This window comes from Bos mutus, chromosome 19, assembly GCF_027580195.1.
Source record: "Bos mutus isolate GX-2022 chromosome 19, NWIPB_WYAK_1.1, whole genome shotgun sequence".
Classification (NCBI taxonomy): domain Eukaryota; kingdom Metazoa; phylum Chordata; class Mammalia; order Artiodactyla; family Bovidae; genus Bos; species Bos mutus.
The window spans coordinates 35,728,569-35,746,962 of NC_091635.1; the positions used below are offsets into that span (position 1 = coordinate 35,728,569).

Genomic DNA, 18,394 nt, shown 5'->3' on the forward strand with positions numbered 1-18,394 from the left:
CAAAGAAATAGTCACAGAAACCAGTGAACTAAGATTCCTAAGGACTCAGACAAACAGCAAGAAGTTATGGCTCAAAATCAAAAAGGCTAATTACAGAGAACTCCTTGGTGGTCCAGTGGTTAGGACTCTCACCTTTGGCAGCCTGGGTTTGATACCTGGTGGGGGAACTACGATCCTCACAAGTCTGAGGGCCAAAAAAAGGCTAATTATAGCGTCTACTCTGTCCTCCTTACAAAGACATTAAGAAAATGCTTTTCCTTCTCCTGTTATTTTTTTTTAAGGGTTAGAAACATTTATTTGTCAAAATATCTTTTAGGAATATGGAAAGAGTGGAGTAAAACAAGGCTAAGTTTCAGCTAACGCTGTACCACAACCATAGGTCAGACATAACACAACAACCCAAATCCCAATGGTCCTAGTAATTTCAGAAGATTGGCTTCAATGTTAGAGTCCAGAGCTAACAGAGCAAAGTAAAAGGTTGCTTGCCCTCTCACAGCCATTTTAAAAGGAAAGGAGAGGAGTTCCCTTGTGGTCCCCTTGGTTAGGACTAGGTAGTTCCCAGTGGTTAGGACTCTGCTTTCACTGCTGGGGGTCAGGTTCCATCCCTGGTCAGGGAACTAAGGATTCCTGCACGCCATGCGCAGGAGCTGAATGAAAAAAAATTTTTTTCATTTCAAATTTTAAATAAATAAAAATAAAGGGAAACTGACATGTTGCAGGTAGACAAGGAGGAGAGTTCAACTCCTAAGGAGAGTAAGATGAGAGGGATTCCACTGCACAGGAAAAAAGGGATGGCCAGTGTCATCCTTACCTAGGGCAGCTCAGTGGCTGAGAATATACAGAACGGATCAAAAGGCTATAGAGACTAGTATCAGGAGGAAAGAAAAGTCAACTTAGAAAAATTAAATTAAGAAAGAAAAGATAGTTGGTCACAGACCCCTTTTTTTAACCTAAACATGAAGGAATGGAACCATCTCAGCAAAAGGGGCCTTATGGAATAAGTTCTCCTACAGGACTGCAGCCCGAAGGCTGTCTGCCATTGTCCTACCTCCAGTTTGTAAAGGGCTGAGTACCACTCCTCGGTCCACATCCTGCTCCGGCTCATACCGGGCCACGTCATACAAAAAATTCCCCGCAGCTGGTGAAGCCTGAGACAGCGCACCCTCCGGCCCATTACAAAGCCCTCTCCAGCTGTGGGAGCACAGCTGCGGCAGGAACGGGGGAGGTGGGCATCCTGTCCCTTTCATAATAGAATCTAGTGATGGCAGTGGCAACAGTCATAGCACCTGAGGTGGCAGCTGGGTTTGAGTTTGGCTATTGGGGGGTGGGGGTGGGGGTCTGTCCGGGAATCAACAGGAGAGAAGGGACTTCCCCGCTGGTCCAGTTGTTAGGATCCTGCACTCCCACTGCAGGGGACACAGGTTCGATCCCTGGAGAAGCAACTAAGATCTGGCATGCGGTGCAGTCCAAACAAAAAACCCTGGAGTTGAGGTGACTGGTCACAGCTGTGCTCTGGTCTTGAGGCACATGGGACACGTAGCTGTACAAGGAAGCTGCTGCCGCCATTGCCTCCTGAAAGCGGGCTCCATATGGGCTTAGCCTAGTCAGTAGCCGAGTGCTCCCAATGCATCCTCCTCATACATGGATTCCCTATAGCCCAATGGGGTCCGCTCCATATTTCTCATTGTACTACTCAGTAAAGTCGGCCATGATATCCCTTTGATCTCTTTTGACCAGTGCTCCTCTTTTCCACAACCGATAGCAGCCACCCTTCTCCCACATCAGGGGCGGTTGGAAGCTGGCTCGTGTACAACGCCACGCAGCATTCATTTGCCTTCAAACTCTGTGAGTCAAGGTCCTCTGCCCGTTCCACATGTAGGAAGGCATAATCTTTCACGACGTCACATTTCATTCCACCACTTGACCATACTCCTCAAACTTGACCCGAAGCTCTCATTTGGTACAAACAGGACATACGATGCCTGTTTGCAGCTTGGTGACGCTTTGTTCCTATTCTTGCCGTCTTCCTCATTAATGTTCACTCCCTGCAGCTTTACTGGGGCAGGTTGCATATGGCACACTCAGCTGCATCTTTTTCTTTATGTCCACAAAGAGGGTTTTGTTTGGTTGCTGTAGTTTTGTTGTTTTGGCAGGGCTTGCGGGATCTAACGGAGAAGGCAATGGCAACCCACTCCAGTACTCTTGCCTGGAAAATCCCATGGATGGAGGAGCCTGGTAGGCTGCAGTCCATGGGGTCGCGAAGAGTCGGATACGACTGAGCGACTTCACTTTCACTTTTCACTTTCATGCATTGGAGAAGGAAATGGCAACCCACTCCAGTGTTCTTGCCTGGAGAATCCCAGGGACGGGGGAGCCTCATGGGCTACCGTCTATGGGGTCGCACAGAGCTGAACAGGACTGAAGCGACTTAGCAGCAGCAGCAGCAGCAGCGGATCTAAGTTCCCTGACCAGGGATGGAACCCGGCCCGTGACAGTTTGCTGGCCCTCACTGTCGGCGCAAGCGCAGCGCCCTTTCTAACCACAGGACCCACCGCCAGCGCATTCCCAAAGACATAGTACTTAATGATGTCACATTCTAGCACCTTCCCATGCTGCTCAAAGAGTGAATGGATCTCTTGCTCTTCCTCCCAGAGCAGGTTTCCGATGAACAGCGTTACCACCCTGACAAGAGCCTCACGAATGCAGCAGTGGCGGCGGTTCCTTCGTCAGAGAAAACTCTACAAAATGGCGCCCTGCCCTCGAGCCTCGGTGGTGTGACGTGAACGTCTTATGCGCCAACTCACGTATGCGCATGCGCCAGTCCGCACTGGCGCCCCTCACCCTTGCAGGAGCCGTGTTGCTGTTCTTCAGTTGACACCCAGCTGACCGCCAACCGATTTTTGCAGTTAGAGATCACAAAACGAACAAAGCCAAAGATGATGCCCCAACTGAGGACAGATATATAGATTGGAGAGCAGAATGCTGAACATATCAGAGGCAATCTGGACCATATAGAATCTGCTATCTAGAAAGCAACGTGCATGCTTTAGTTGTTTCTGAAACTCTCTTACTGTGACTATGAGTACTAATCTGCTCTTTCAAGTTAAGGGTAGGTGGTTCAATCCATCTATTGCACTAAGCTCATCTACACCAACCAAATGCACATCAGTTCTACTGTCTTGTCAATATATTGTGCAGGTTGGTACCTTGGAGATCTACTTGAACTTCCCAATGCTCCCAAACGGCTAACACATGGAGAGGACAAAAAATTTCACAGATTGTTGAATACAGGGTACTAGGAAATACAGACAAAAGAACAGTAGGCTAAATGCTAGAAGATCCAGATTCTATATTCTTCCACCATGGACAAGTTAATTATATTCTTTTTTATGTACAGGTGGGAATAGGATGCACAAATCAAATTTTGAAAATGTGTTTCATAATACATGGTAATACTGCTTGAAAGTTAGTCAGTACCACACACAACCTCCTGTCTATTTAGGGGGCAAAGGAGTTAAAGTTGTGCTCTATTATTTTAGGAGAGAGGTGTCTTTGATGATAAAACTTGAAAATAATTTACAAGAAGTCATGCCTAGAGGTGGACTACTGTAATATATATAACAGATTCTCCTTCTACACATGACCTTTAATTCTGTTCACATATATCTCTAGCCTTTTGGGTAAGAGAATTTAGAACATGGCCTAGAGGACTTCATTCCTCAGGCCCCCACCCACAGTGGATGTGGCCCTTCTCCAGCACTGAGTCACCCTCTTCCCCATGCCTTCTGCTTGGGTGGCAGCCCACCAAGCCTGAAACCCAGTTTCATGGTCTGTCTTCCTGGCCAGACAAAAAGTTCTCTGCATGCAGGGTAGAGCTCATTTGTCCCTGTCTTCTCAGCACATGGCATCATGTAGGGTTCAAAAAATGATCCCCAAGTGAACGAATAGCAGGAAATTAGGAGAAAAGATGCCAAATGGCACATATTAAAAATAATTTTTATACTATCCTATTTTTTAAAGTAAAAATTGTATACACTTGGGAATTCCCTGGCACCAATGGACAGGACTCTGTGCTTCCACTGTAGGGACCCAGGTTCAACCCCTGGTTAGGGAATTCATATCTCACACATATACACACACACAAACTTAGGGTGTATGAGGTGATGCTTTGGGATACATATACACAGTGAAATGATTACTACAGTCAAGCTCATTAACATATTTCCTCTTGTGGTTACCTTTTTGTGTTTGTGTGTGATGAAAGGAAAAATTAAATTTTAAAAGGCTCCTGTGCATTAAGCCACAGATAAGTGGATACACAGCATGTGGTACCTACCTACAATGAAATATTATTCAGCCTTCTAAAGGAAGGAAATTCTGACAGATGCTACCACATGGATGAAACTAGGAAGCATTACGCTTGGTGAAATAATCCAGACAAATTATTCCACTTATACAAGTAGCTTGAATAGTCAAATTCTAGAAACAGAAAACAGAACGGTGGTGTGAGGGGATATGGGGTGTTAGTGTTTAAGGGGTACAGAGCTTCTGTTTGGGTTGACAAAAAAGTCCTGGAGATGAGTAGTGGTGATGGTTACACAGCATTATGAATGTACTTAATGCCACTGAACTATACACTTAAAAAAGGTTAAAATGTAGATTTTATGACACATCGGAGAAGGCGATGGCACCCCACTCCAGTACTCTTGCCTGGAAAATCCCATGGTCGCTAAGAGTCAGACACAACTGAGCAACTTCCTTTCACTTTTCACTTTCATGCATTGGAGACGGAAATGGCAACCCACTCCAGTGTTCCTGCCTGGAGAATCCCAGGGACAGGGGAGCCTGGTGGGCTGCCGTCTATGGGGTCGCACAGAGTCAGACACGACTGAAGTGACTTAGCGGCATGACACATATAACCACAGTATTTTTAAGACTCCTATGCAGTATTCTAAGGAAGGATACAGGACTGTGGCCTCTGGCCATTTTTAGATGGCTATTTCTTCATAAGTTGCATTCTTAAATATCTAATTGATAGCAAAGGGAAGAAAACACATTAGGCATTCACACACCTCAGTGTCCAAAGGTCCAAAGTCATTAATCTGGAAAACTACCACAAAACTCGTGAAACTGATTCAAAATTTACTTCTAAACCATGAGAGCAAAAAAAGAAGTTGATTTTAATTCGGTTTTCTGGGCATGCAAGTGTTGTCTTGGTTGACTTGTTATTTTAATTGTTGGTAATCACTGGCTACCAGTAACAACCTCACTGCCAGAAAGATAAACATTTAAGCAATTAAAACATTCAAAACCAGAACTAGCAGAGAAAAAAAGTTTATGTTTCTAACACTTTCCTTTTAGCATCAATTGTGATTCATGTATCAAAAGACTAACCTTTTAAAAGGAGATGAATTGGCTTGCATATTTGACTATTTTGGTAACCAGCTGCATAGAAAACTATTTTATCATCCCCCTTTCCCCACCCCCAGACAGAGAAATTTGTTGAGCTTGAGATTTCTAGATTATAATACTAAAGTTCTTGATGTTAGATGTCCTGTCAAGGTAAAAACAGGAAGATTTTTTCCTTTGATATCTGTCAAGAAAATATAAAGGTATAGTTATTACTTTCTTTAAAAAGTTCTTTTCCCTTTAAAGAAAAGTGTGTTTATTCCAATCGTGGTTTAACAAATAATCACATGTCCTCAGCAAGCCTTCAAAATGAGTGATCAGAATGTAAGAAGCTGACAGACTCCAAATTAAATCGACACTACCTAATCTAAGGCGTCAAAAGGTGTGTATCAGCATCGTCCAAATCAAGTCTTTGGGGGTCACTTTTAACTTCTTCCAAACACCAAGTCTTTCCAAAATCAAACATGGCGGCGGAGAAAAGGCAAGAGAAGGGGCTTTGCTATGTCAATGTGGACATTCCTTAGGAGGTCAGTGCAAATCGAAGAAATACAATCAAATGGTTTTAATTGTGTGGGTGACAAGGCACAGGTGACAGGTGGGAAAGAGCGAAGAGATAAAAGTGTTAAGCGCTTAAAAGAGGTGATGCACCCACCTTTGCAGTTCAGTAAACACAGACTAATGGTAATTTTTGTCTTTGGGTGGTGAGACAGGACTGCACCAGAAGATCTTATCCCTTGGGAAGGATGAGAATCACAGAGTCACAAAAAAGGGCAGAATGACCCCGCGGCTCTAGACAGATCCAGTGGAAGGGAGAAACAGAGGTAACATGAAGATGTGAGTAAAGCATGCAGGAAGCACCTACAAAGGGCAGCTTCCTGGGTCCTGGAGAAGCCTGGTACCCTCTTACACAAGTTGGGGTAGCCGCCCTCCCCATACTGGAAGCATCTGGTTCTGGAAGAGAAAATGACTTCAATCTGGGTGGAAGAACCACAGACAGACACATAGTCAGGGACACACAAAGACCAAGGTGATAAAAAGAAAATACCCAGGTTAAGCCCATAAATCATTTTCAATAAGCCTTTCCAGAAAAACATTGTGGTGAGACAGTAAGTCCTGAGGATGTGACATACTGGCATGGAGAGTGTGGGTAACAATATGCTATTGTATTTGAAAGTTGCTAAGACAGTAGATCTTAAAAGTTCTCATAAGAAAAACAAAAACAAACCTAAAAAACCAAAAATAGCCATGTATTTTCAGATCCCAGGTGAAAATTTCAGAAAATAGACACCTTCAAAAAAAAAATGAGACTTCTCTCTGTGGTTTTGAAGACAGAGTTTCACATCCACTACTCCAAAGACCCAGAAAGACTTACTGTGCTGGGCAACTGGGGTGTGCAAGCTTTGAGACTTACACAAATAATCAAGTCTCCTTTAGAGATCCTGAAGTATCTTTTTAAGAGATTCTATGCTTCTATTTCTCCCAGTTTTTTTTTTTTTTTTTTTTTTTAATCTTAATCGGAAACGAACTTTTCTTTACCAAAGACTCCAATTCTGTGTGATATCCTGCTTAAGCTTGCTCATTTTTTCTCTATTCTATTTTTTGGAACTCGGAAGAATTTCCTCCTTCTCTAAGCTGAAAAGCCTCCAGAAAAGGGGTTGGTTGTGCCCTAGTTTTAGAAGGTGATGAAAAGGCAAGTCGTTAAAGCAACATGGAGAAAACTACTACTTGTGGACTCAGGGAGGAAAGAAAAAAAAAATAGAATCAGTCAAACAAAGATACCTGAAGTCTGACTGGAAATTCTGGGGCAATCTAAGCCTCATCTCCAAATGCCTAAACAATAGCCTCTATTTATGCACAGTTCAAAGGGACTCATTGCATCAGAAGGCACCTTGCGAGTAAGAGTGCAGCTAATTCTCCCAGCAGTAGAAATCCACTCCCATGAATAACAAAGCTTCGCTCTGTTATTCATAATAAGGATTAAGCTCAGTGGGATAAAATACACAGTTGCCAGGTCATCTTTGCCTAGGGCTGAGTGTGGAAAACCAAGTTCCCATTTCTTCTCCACTAAAGCCTGGTGGGTGGTACAGGAACCAGTTCTTTAAATGTTCTGTGACAATTTCTTTCGCTGTTTAAGGAGAAATCAGTTAACAAAGAAAGTGCTTTGAGAGACAACTGAAGGGCACTAAGCCAATATTACTACTGTCCTCAGCCCCACTTGTGAGCACAGACCTCCAAAGGAACACCCTGTTACCTTTTAACAAGAAGATCCCACAGTCCATCCCCTCACCTGCAGGGCTACCTCTAAAGCATCAAGGGCCTGGTCCCCTATCTGTTCCACACCTAGGTTTTCCTTCTTGTTCCCGCTCTCTGCCCTGACCCCTGTTTCAGCAAAAACTATATGCTGACACCTTGTGCACACATGACTTACAGCTTCCCACTTAACAACTTTCTTTGCCAAAGTCTATATTCATCCTTCAAGGCTTGCTTTAAAAGGGCTTTCCCATGACCCCAACCCACTGGCAGCTCTTCCTTGCATGTTGATGATACTGAGTTTGCACTCAATTAAAAGTTTAATGTTCTTATTGAAGTAATTCTATGTGGAATAAATAATATGTGATCTGGGATTTGCTTCTAAAACAAAAAAAATCCAAGAATAGGAGTGGAGGGTGAGGTATTACCAGATACTAGATTAGCTATAAGCTGACTGCTGTAGTTGCGGGGTGGGCCCATGTGGGTTCATCAGAGGGGTCTCTCTACTTTTGTTTCTGTTTGAAAGTTTCCATAGTAAAATATGAAAATATTTAGTGTCACAAAGCTAGCTAATGACAACCGACATTCGAAACACAGGATCGCCTGACGTTAAGGGCTGCTAAGAGCAGAGCCTCTTGACTGTGCTATTGTTTTTCATGAATTATTTCATAGTTGCTGTTACTGCTTTTGTTACTGCTTTCACTGTATCCAATTGTATTCATTATTCATTTGACATGAAAAGCCCGGCTGCTCTCCTCAAGGAGAGCTGGCAGTGTAACCCGGGACACAGGTAAACAGATAAATCACAGTGGAATCGTAAGTGAAACAGCCAGGACAGAAATCGAGTGGAAACAAACGGGTTTCTATGGGAAAACAGAGCAAGTAAGCCTGCTTTAGGGAGCTCAAAAAGGCAGTGCAGCCAGGAGGTGGAACTCAAGAGCTAAGCAGGGACGTACAAGGTGAATGAGTCTGGGGCCAGGAGTACAACTCTGACAGAAGATATGGCCTGGACAAAGACGTAGTTCTGAAGCGGAGTGGTGAGGAAGGAACAGGGTCAGATGTGGAAGATGCCCTGGCAGGGTAAGTGGGGACCCAGACTGTCAAGACTTCCCTGGTGACTCAGATGATAAAGAATTTGCCTGCAGTGTAGAAGACCTGGGTTTGATCCCTGGGTGGGGAAGATCCCCTGGGGGAGGGCATGGCAACCGACTCCAGTATTCTTGCCTGGAGGATCCCATGGACAGAGGAACCTGGCGGGCTACAGTCCACCGGGTGGCAAAGAGTCGGACACGACTGAGCATGCATGCAGACCAGAAGGGGCTTCTAGCCAAGCCAATGGGGCCAGATTTCACCTCTTAGACAATCAGGAACAAATGCGGAAGTAACATGATCGTTGTTGGTCTATTGGGAAGGTCACTGTCAGCTGTGTGCCTAACAGGTTGGCATGGGCTTTTGCAACAGACCAGAGCCAGGCTTAGGGTGACTGAGTGAGGTACAAAATTTACAGGGACACCAAAGAATTCAGCGATCCGGATGAATATTATTTTAATGCAATTTTCTTTTTCAGAAATCAAAAGTAAAGCCAAAAAAAATCCACGAGGGAAAACAAAATCCAAATTGTAGGTAAAGACAGAATGTTGCTGTTTGTTTTACCACCCTGCCTTATTTGTAATGGAAAACACCACCCCCACCTCCACAAGCCCCACCCTCCACCATGCTGGGTGGGTTTACAAAGGTGCACAATGATACAGGAACAGATTGGATATATATATATATAGTATATAATATAGCTGTATTTGTTTTGTCATTGTTGTGGAGCTTTTTATTAACTTTTCCTGCTCGGTTCTCAATATGGAAGGATATTTTGATAAGTGGACATGGGGCGCACAGTTTCTTTGTCTGAAGGCGCCTGTAAGAGCTTGGCAGGGCTCTGCCATAGACTGGGTAGTAAATGAGGATGGGCAGCCCTGAAGCAAGAGCAAACGCCCAGAGGGTGAAAGAGGAAGAGGCCGGATTCAAGCAATGTTTCTAGAGCAGAAATGAGAGAATGTACAAACACAGTAGGAATATAAGCCTAAAGGCTCAGCTGGAGTATAATGTATTCTCCCCAGCTACATCATAGACACTTCAGGGGCAAAAATTCCATTCTCCTAGCTTTTTGTATCATATTGTGCCCAACTCAATAAATTCCTATTAACTAATTAAGTGGAAAAGAAGAGCTTAAGTCCAAAGCACACAAACTGCCTCTCGCTGAAGAGCAGGGTGTAGTGATGAATCCCCATTCATGATAACTAAGACCCCCAAAGTCTGATAAGCTTTTTGAGTGACATTCTCCTGTCGTTCTCCCATCTCATTTTGTATCCTTAGGACTAAGGAGGAGAGTAACTGAAATGAGGGCTCTGCTTTGTTATCTCTGCAGCTACGATCAGATTAGAAGAAAGGCTGAAAAAATGGTTGCTTACACCTGGCTGGGACAGTGGGAGAGAATGGATGGGGGGAGGGAGCTTTACAGTTTTGTATCAGATAGTAACCAGATTCCCACTCCAACCTTCCTGCCCATGTGATTTCCACTTGCCCCATATTAGCTTCAGTCCTATGTTATGGAATATATCCTCTTCTCTGTGGAGCAAATCAGAGGCCATTCAGGATCATGGATACGTTATCCAGATAAATCACTAGGCGTGGAAATGGGCTCAAGAGAGACTCAATGATGGAGGAGGTTTTAATAAATAGAAAGCTGCTATGAGACTTTCCTGGTGGTCCAGTGGTTAAGACTCTGTACTTCCACACCTGAGCAAGTGGCTTTGATCCCTGGTGGAAGAATCACACAGGCCCAGAGCAGCCAGAAAAAAAGCTGCTGTCAAATCTAACTTCTGGATGGTTTTGGAAGGCTATCTTGCTATAAGAGGGAGGTACAGAGATATCAACTTGCTGCCCATGTCCCAGCCCAGGCAAAGAGCTATGACTAAACAGGAAACTGGTTACTTAGCTGTTGAACGGATGTATGAGCGTTCAAAGCGCAGGCACCGGGCTACACTCTGAGACATCCTATGAAGTGAAAGCACAGCTGTGTTAACCCTGACAGATGTGTAAAAGACTCGTGTAAGAGGCAGGACCTACTAGGGTCGCCTGAAGAACTGAATTCTCTGTGAATAACTATGAATTATTTCAAGCCATGGTTTAATGGCCATCTACCGTGCACCCAGTAGCCTCACAAGTATAACTTTAAGCCATGCCAAAGTCCTGCAAAGGAAAGCGCTATTTTTTTCCTACAAAAGGAAGCTCTGAGACGTCGAGTCCTGAGCTTGAGGTCACAGAGCTGGTCCTAAAGGAACTAGAATTTAAACCCAGAGCAAAGCCGGGCTTAGAGCAAGGAGAAACTTTTCCTTTTCGGCTCTCGGTAACTTACTCTCGGTTAGTGGGAGGTGAATAAGTTTGAGTTCACCAGTGCAGGGTCAGGTCCTGCACTCAACATTTGGATATTTTATTCAGCATAGGATATTTTATATTAATGATGTTTTTACAATATATCAGATTAAAAATATTATTCATCATGATTATTGAGTTTGGGGGGGTTCCCCCTCAATTTGGGGTCCCAGGGGCATGTCTCACTGGCCTCACCCTAGCTTTGGCTGCCATCCAGGCTACGGGTGACCTGTGATAACCTGAATACAGCCTACAGACGGCTCTCATTTTAAGCAGATATATCCCTCTTCTCCAGCCTGCCTGATAAGTTTTACATTCAAAGGTATTGCCTACTGGGAAAGAGGTTTTCAGTGCTGTGTGTGTGTGCGTGTGTGTTTTTTACTTACTTGTTTGTTTCGTTTTTTCCCTGTTTATTTTACTTCTTCCCTTTACCTTCTTTCTCTATTCACCATTGACACTGACTGGGATACTTACAACCAAGAAATGTGGCAAAAGGTGATAAATTGGATAACAGGATGTAAAAAACTCTACACAACCCATGAACATATTCAAATGTACTCAAAAGGGAAGCATCTTAGAATAATGGTCTGTCCAAGGCCTCTGCTGCTGCTGCTGCTAAGTCGCTTAGGTCGTTTCCAACTCTGGGAGACCCCATAGACGGCAGCCCACCAGGCTCCCCCGTCCCTGGGATTCTCCAGGCAAGAATACTGGAGTGGGTTGCCATTTCCTTCTCCAATGCATGAAAGTGAAAAGTGAAAGTGAAGTCGCTCAGTCGTGTCCAGCTCTTAGCAACCCCATGGACTGCAGCCTACCAGGCTCCTCCATCCATGGGGTTTTCCAGGCAAGAGTACTAGAGTGGGGTGCCATTGCCTTCTCTGTCCGAGGCCTCAGAGTATATTTATTTCTACAAGAAATTAGCTTCCATAAGGATCAGCTCTTCACACATCTGCCTCACAGAATTGTCTCTGAGCCCTATTACCAGACACAAAATTAAATAAATACTATGAGCTGAGGCTGTGGGTTGTACTGGTAACTGGAGAGAGAAAAGTCATCCTTATTCTTTCTAAACTTTTGTTTCTACAATGCGGTACTGTTGTGACATAACATGAATATGAGGAGGATAAAGGCCACGCCAACAACAAACACAGCTGTTTTGAATCCTAGTCTGTATTTTTTTAATTAACTAAATACAGTGCTTGGTTTGTTTTTTTTTTTTTTTTAATCAACATTAGGAAGCTCATCAATTACACAGAGAAACTGACATAGAAACTGACACTGTCCAGGTATTCATGCCTAACCAGTTTTGCATTTCAGCCCCGGTTTAAGTTAAAGAAGCACTCATTCAGGACCTGCTGTGTGTTCAGACAGGACCAGGAATTTATATCACAAAGACAAAGGGCCAGGTTTCCTGGGAGAGGCTGATGCTCGGGCCAGGGCATCACTACTTGGATCCGTGTTTTATGGAAGAGAGGCCAGTCCATTAGTTTAATTAAGAAAAAAAAAAAAAGTTTGATCGATGTCCATGTATACTTTCTACAGGACCGGGCAAGAGAAATTTATAGGAGCAGAGGGGGTAGGCCTCTGGCAGGATTACAATAAAATCAAATCTTTGTGTCTTGGAGTTTCCTCTCCTTTTTCAGCACTTTCAACCTCTGAACAAAACAAAACAAAAACAAATAGTAGCAATAAACCATCAGCGGGACTGCTTTTTGTTGCTGGGGTAGAGAATTATACTTCTGGATTGCTTCTCCAGTTCTCCCAACTTGACTCAGCTAATAAACATTTAAAAGGGAGGAAGGGAAAATACCTCTCAGCTCAGAAAATCAATGTTAAGGGTCCAGATTCTAAAATCCACACAGTCTATGCATTAGAGAGGTACTTAGGCCATCACTCAGGAACTCGGTCTCCCCATCCATATTCTAACACAGATTTTTAATTAATCTGGTATTTCAACCTGCAGGAGCTTAGGAGGTACATAGCAAAGGAGCGCCCACACACTGTCCATGGCTGCTTATAATTATCACGACGGGGGCTATTTAATTACCTCCAGGGCAGACAAGACCCTATTCATTCACAGACAGACCTATTCATTCACTCACTTTCATTCACTGATTCAACCAGCCCTGCCTCCTCAGGGCTACTAATGCTCACTCAAGTTCTTGGTAATACCACCCTCCCTGACGTTAAGGGAGGTTTACAGAGCTGCTAATGTTCCTGTAAGACTCCCACTCTCTCTCTCTCCCAGTGAAACCTCCTAAGAGATCAAAGATTCTTAGGAACCGCGTTAGTTTCCTGTAGCAGCAATGAGACAGTACTACCAACCATGTCACTTCAAGCAATAGAAATGTTACTGTCTCACGGCTCTTGCTTCCCTTGTGGCTCACCTGGTAAAGAATCTGCCTGCAATGCGGGAGACCTGGGTTGGGAAGATCCCCTGCAGAAGGGAAAGGCTCCCACTCCAGTATTCTGGCCTGGAGAATTCCATGGACTGTATAGTCCATGGGGTTGCAAAGAGTCGGACACAAGTGAGCGACTTTCACTTTCACTTTCTTTCACGACTCTGCAGGTAGAAGTCCAAAATCAAGGTGTCATCAGGGCTACACTCCCCCTGAAGGCCCCAGGGAAGAATCCTTCCTGCCTCTTCCAGCTTCCAGTGGCCCCAGGAGATCCCTGTGGCTTCATATCCCCAATTTCTGCCTCCACTTTCACAAGGCCATCTTTGTGTCTGCGTCCTCTTTTCTTATAAGGAAACCGGTCATTCTATATCCAGAATGATTTCATCTCAAGGTTCTTAACTTCTTAACTGACTACATCTGCAAAACCCCTATTTCCAAATAAGGTCACATTCTGAGGATCCAGACAAACATGAATCTGGAGGAGACTACTGGACCCCTACAGAAGGCTATCACTAAATAGCCTTGATAACTGAGTATCCCACCTCTACAGAAAGGCCATCAGCATGAATCCCTGAACCTCAACATCCCTGAAGTCCAAGGATCCCTGGTTCCCTTTTATCCCCACTCCTCCTCTTGCCTTGACTTTCCACACATCAGAAAAGTGTTAGTTGCTTAGTCATGTCCGACTCTTTGCAACCCCATGGACTGTAGCCCACCAGGCTCCTAGGTCCGTGGAATTCCCCAGGTAAGAATATTGGAGTGGGTAGCCATTCCCTTCTCCAGGGCATTTTCCCAACCCAGGGACTGAACCCGGGTCTCCTGCACTGTAGACAGATTCTTTACCACTGAGCCACCAGGGAAGCCCTCCACACATCAGAGACAGAAATCAAATTATGTTACTCCCCTGTTTATAATTCTCAGTGGCTCCCGCAGTAAGAAGGCAACATCCGAAACTCCTGGCCAGACCCCCAAAGCCCTGTATGGTCTGCCCTCTGCCTTGGTCTGCTCCATCTCCTCGGAGAACCAGTTTCTGTTCTGAGCCCCAGTAGCAGTGCCACCTATGGTCTTGGCCCCTCTGCCCCACGTTGACAACACCCACGCCCAGCCTGTGCTGTTCTGCTGGCCGTCAGACTCCTCTTTGGGAGCATCTTCTCCTGCAGCTAGGTGGTCCCACTGCCCAGGGCTGGCTGGCCCTCTGATGATGCACCTGCCTGCAAGCTTGGTGGATCATAGCAGCCACCACACTCGCATGTGATGTCACCCGTGTGTCCAGACCTGCTTCCGCAGCTGGAGCTAAGTCCTTTGCCTTCCCTACTGCACACTTGCCGTTCTGTCTCCTCTCTAGATCTGGCTTCCGTTGGTCTGGCTCAAGCAAGGAGGAGACAGGAAGACTATAAAAAGCAGGAGAGGGAGAACCATTTAGTGCAGAAGCAACTGGCTCTTTTGCCAAATATCTGCGAGGCTTCTTCCCGTGATTCATGCAGGTCTCTGCTCAGATATCTCATCAAAGGCCTTCCTCATCACTTTTCCCATCCCCACTCCTTGCTTCTTTATCCTGCCTTTTTAAAGTCTCTACCTGACATTATATTTGTATGTTTATACATTATCATCCAAAGAGCCAACTCACTGGAACAGGCCCTGATGCTGGGAAAGTTTGAAGGCAAAAGGAGAAGGGGGCGGCAGAGGATGAGATGGTTGGTTAGATAGTGTCACCGATTCAACGGACATGAATCAGAGCAAACTCCAGGAGATCGTGGAAGACAGAGGAGCCTGGTGTGCTGTAGTCCACGGGGTAGCAAAAAGTCGGACACAACTTAGCAACTGAACAACAACAACATTATTATCTGGGTCCTCCCATGCAGAAGGCAGGACGTTTCTAGTGGTGCCAGGCATTCCGTGACTTGTGGTTGCACATCCCTAGTGCCCAGAGTGGTATCTGACACATAATAACTACTCAGTAAATAGTGGTAAGCTAAATGAGAACAATAGTAAGGCAGAACTGAAATCCATAGGATACACTGTAACTGCTGACCTTTACAACAGATCTCTCAAGCAATCAAGGCAGAAATGTATTTATTTTTTTCTTCTGATTAAATGAGATGTTCTGGAAGCCTTTAATAAAGTTTCTAGAACATAGAAAGCCCAGCAAAATGTTAGCTATTATGATAGAAAATATTCTAGAAAAATGTACATGATTTTGTTAAACCTTCCTTATCAGGCACACCCAGCTTGTTTCCTGAGAGTTTCAGACAGCTAGAACTTTCCCGGAGGGTTAATCCATTGGGGAAATACAGGGGTGTGGTTGGTACCACTTAGAAACTGAAAATATCTGAGCCAAACAGAGGACATTTTAAATATAGGTATTGCTGATGAAATAAACATACAGCCCCTTGACCAAAAAAAGTCACCACTTTAAAAGATAAATGAAGAAAAGGTTTCAGACTGATTCACGTGGAGCCTTTGAAGACATAAAATGTGTGAAAATGTGTGAATTATGCATTTCTCGGGATATATGCTTTTAAGATTAGTAAGGGACAAATCTGCATTAGTATTCAAGGCCACAGAAACCAGTCTGTTTTACAAATTACCATGTAATTAAACAGAAGGCTCACAAGATCTATTTTAAGCACATCCTTCCCTTAGTCTTAGTATTCTGCTCACCATCTAAGTCCCCTCTAGCCAAAACCACAACTTAAAAACTGCAAGCTCATGGCACTGTCAAGGAATATTTTCTAACTGTCCCCTAAAACTGCCAGACGAGCCGTGTTCCCATCATGAATAAGGGTATCAAGAGGTTGACAGGAGGTTAAAAGATGGGAAAAAATATAGTAAGAAGGGTAAAGCTTGAGGGTGAGACAAGACAGGAAACAAACAAAAAAAAGTGTTATTTATATTAATGATAGTGAAAGAGGCAGTTCATCATAAAATAGAAACATCTAATGAACGTCTTTAAACCTTCCAAGTTTTTTAATAGTACAGAGCAGCAGAAAGAGTTAAAAGTTCTGAGATGTTACCATTTATAAACTCCCCTGCATCTGAAACTATCTTAAACTCTATATAAATCATATCTTTACACCTGTGAAAGGTACTCCTTTTACAGGTGAGCAGAATGGGGTTCAGATCAGAAAAGTTAAGTGATTTGCTCCCAAGTAGTGGGGATGCAGAGCTGCAACTGTGTGTTCCAAAGTGGGACTCTTTTGGCTGCACTGATAATTCCTCAATGATTCTCAAGCGCTCTTGCGTCACCAAGTTTGCACAGGTTCAATGCCAAACGGAAAAAAACAAAGCCAGTGTAGTCTGTTCTCATAAGGCTAAATTTACTCACTGTTTAAATCCTGAAATCGTTTCATGTTCAAACATACTTCCATAAAATAAAGGATATTTCAACGTGAAAATTTCCCCCAATCATAAAAAACAAATTTTAACATGAAAAATTAATGAAAAGAATAGCAGAAGTTTTTTAAATAGCCTTACTCTGCAACATAAAAAGTTGATCTTGCATCAAGTGCCAAAATTTCTTTTGAAATTTTACTGACCCATGAAATAAAAGACTGGCACTATTGCACAATAGTCAGTATTTTTCAATTTACCCATCAGGGGTTTATGAGGTCATTTTAGTTGGTCAGTGCCTGCACTCTTTCTTTCTATGTCAATAAAATAGAGTAAAAAATTGAAAACACCAGGAAATAAGGACAGGTAGCACAAAGGTTAATGAATGCTTCATGAAATGCTTGTTTTAATTGTATACATAAATGCATGCTTGTACTGAGTTAGGATGTAAATTTTACTTCTTACTGGGGGTCACAGTCAAAAAAACTTTGAAAGCCTTTGTACTGTTTTTCTTAGAGTAATGCATATTCTTTATTGAACATCTGTAAAACAGAAAAATTGTACAAGAAGGAAGTTTAAAATCATCTATAATTCCATCACTCACAAATGACTAGAATTAATAGCTTTATCTCCTAAGCATGTTTTTATATTACACAAACACTAGCTGGACACACAAACACTAAATATTCCTAAGTCCTCTAACATGGCACCATGATTTAAATAGAAGCCTGATCCTCAGTGGCTCTGTGCCATAAATGAGGGAGAACACACATTTTTTGTTTTTATCTTGGCTGCAACATGTGACTTGTGGGATCTTAAGTTCCCAACCAGGGATTGAACTAGGGCCCATGGCAGTGAAAGCAGCCAGTCCTGACCACTGGAGCACCAGGGAATTCTGGGGAGAGAGGAAACACTCTTAAACAAGATGAACTGGTGTGATTTTGGATGCTGAGGCTGAGGCATCTATCAGTTTCTGTGATTACATCAATTGATAAGGGGGAATTGATTTCTATCTACCTGCTCACAGAAGGAATGCAATCTTCCACCTTAAGTGAAAGTCACTCAGTCATGTCTGACTCTTCGACCCCATGGACTCTTCAGGCCAGAATACTGGAGTGGGTAGCCGTTCCCTTCCCCAGGGGATCTTCCCAACCCAGGGATCGAACCCAGGTCTCCTGCATTGCAGGAGGATTCTTTACCATCTGAGCCACCAGGGAAGCCCAAGAATACTGGAATGGGTAGCCTATCCCTTCTCCAGTGGATCTTCTGGACCCAGGAATCGAACTGGGGTCTCCCGTATTGCAGGCGGATTCTTTACCAACTGAGCCATCAGGGGTAATCTTCCACCTTAAAAGTCAGCATTTGACTCCACCATGAACATTTTCAACAAGGATTCAATCAAAGCAGATTATATATTTGCTTGGAATTTGGCTTCCAAGTGTTAAATATGGTATATTTTTAGCCTTGGGAGTGATGGGATTTGTGTTAACAGGTCGTGGTGAGAGTAATCAGTTCACAGCCAAGCTCCGGGTGCAGCCAGTGTTCACGTGCAATAGAAGATGACTTTGAAACTCTGGCAAACC

The 18,394-nt window shown here is 43.8% G+C and overlaps 1 protein-coding gene and 1 pseudogene across 1 annotated transcript in view; both read right to left on the reverse strand.

The window, feature by feature from the left end:
• PITPNC1 (phosphatidylinositol transfer protein cytoplasmic 1) overlaps window positions 1-18,394 on the reverse strand; it is a 264,102-nt gene that overhangs the window by 209,699 nt on the left and 36,009 nt on the right. The gene's annotated exons all lie outside the window — the stretch shown is intronic.
• On the reverse strand, window positions 1,309-5,875 carry LOC138992050 (RNA-binding protein 4B-like; annotated as a pseudogene).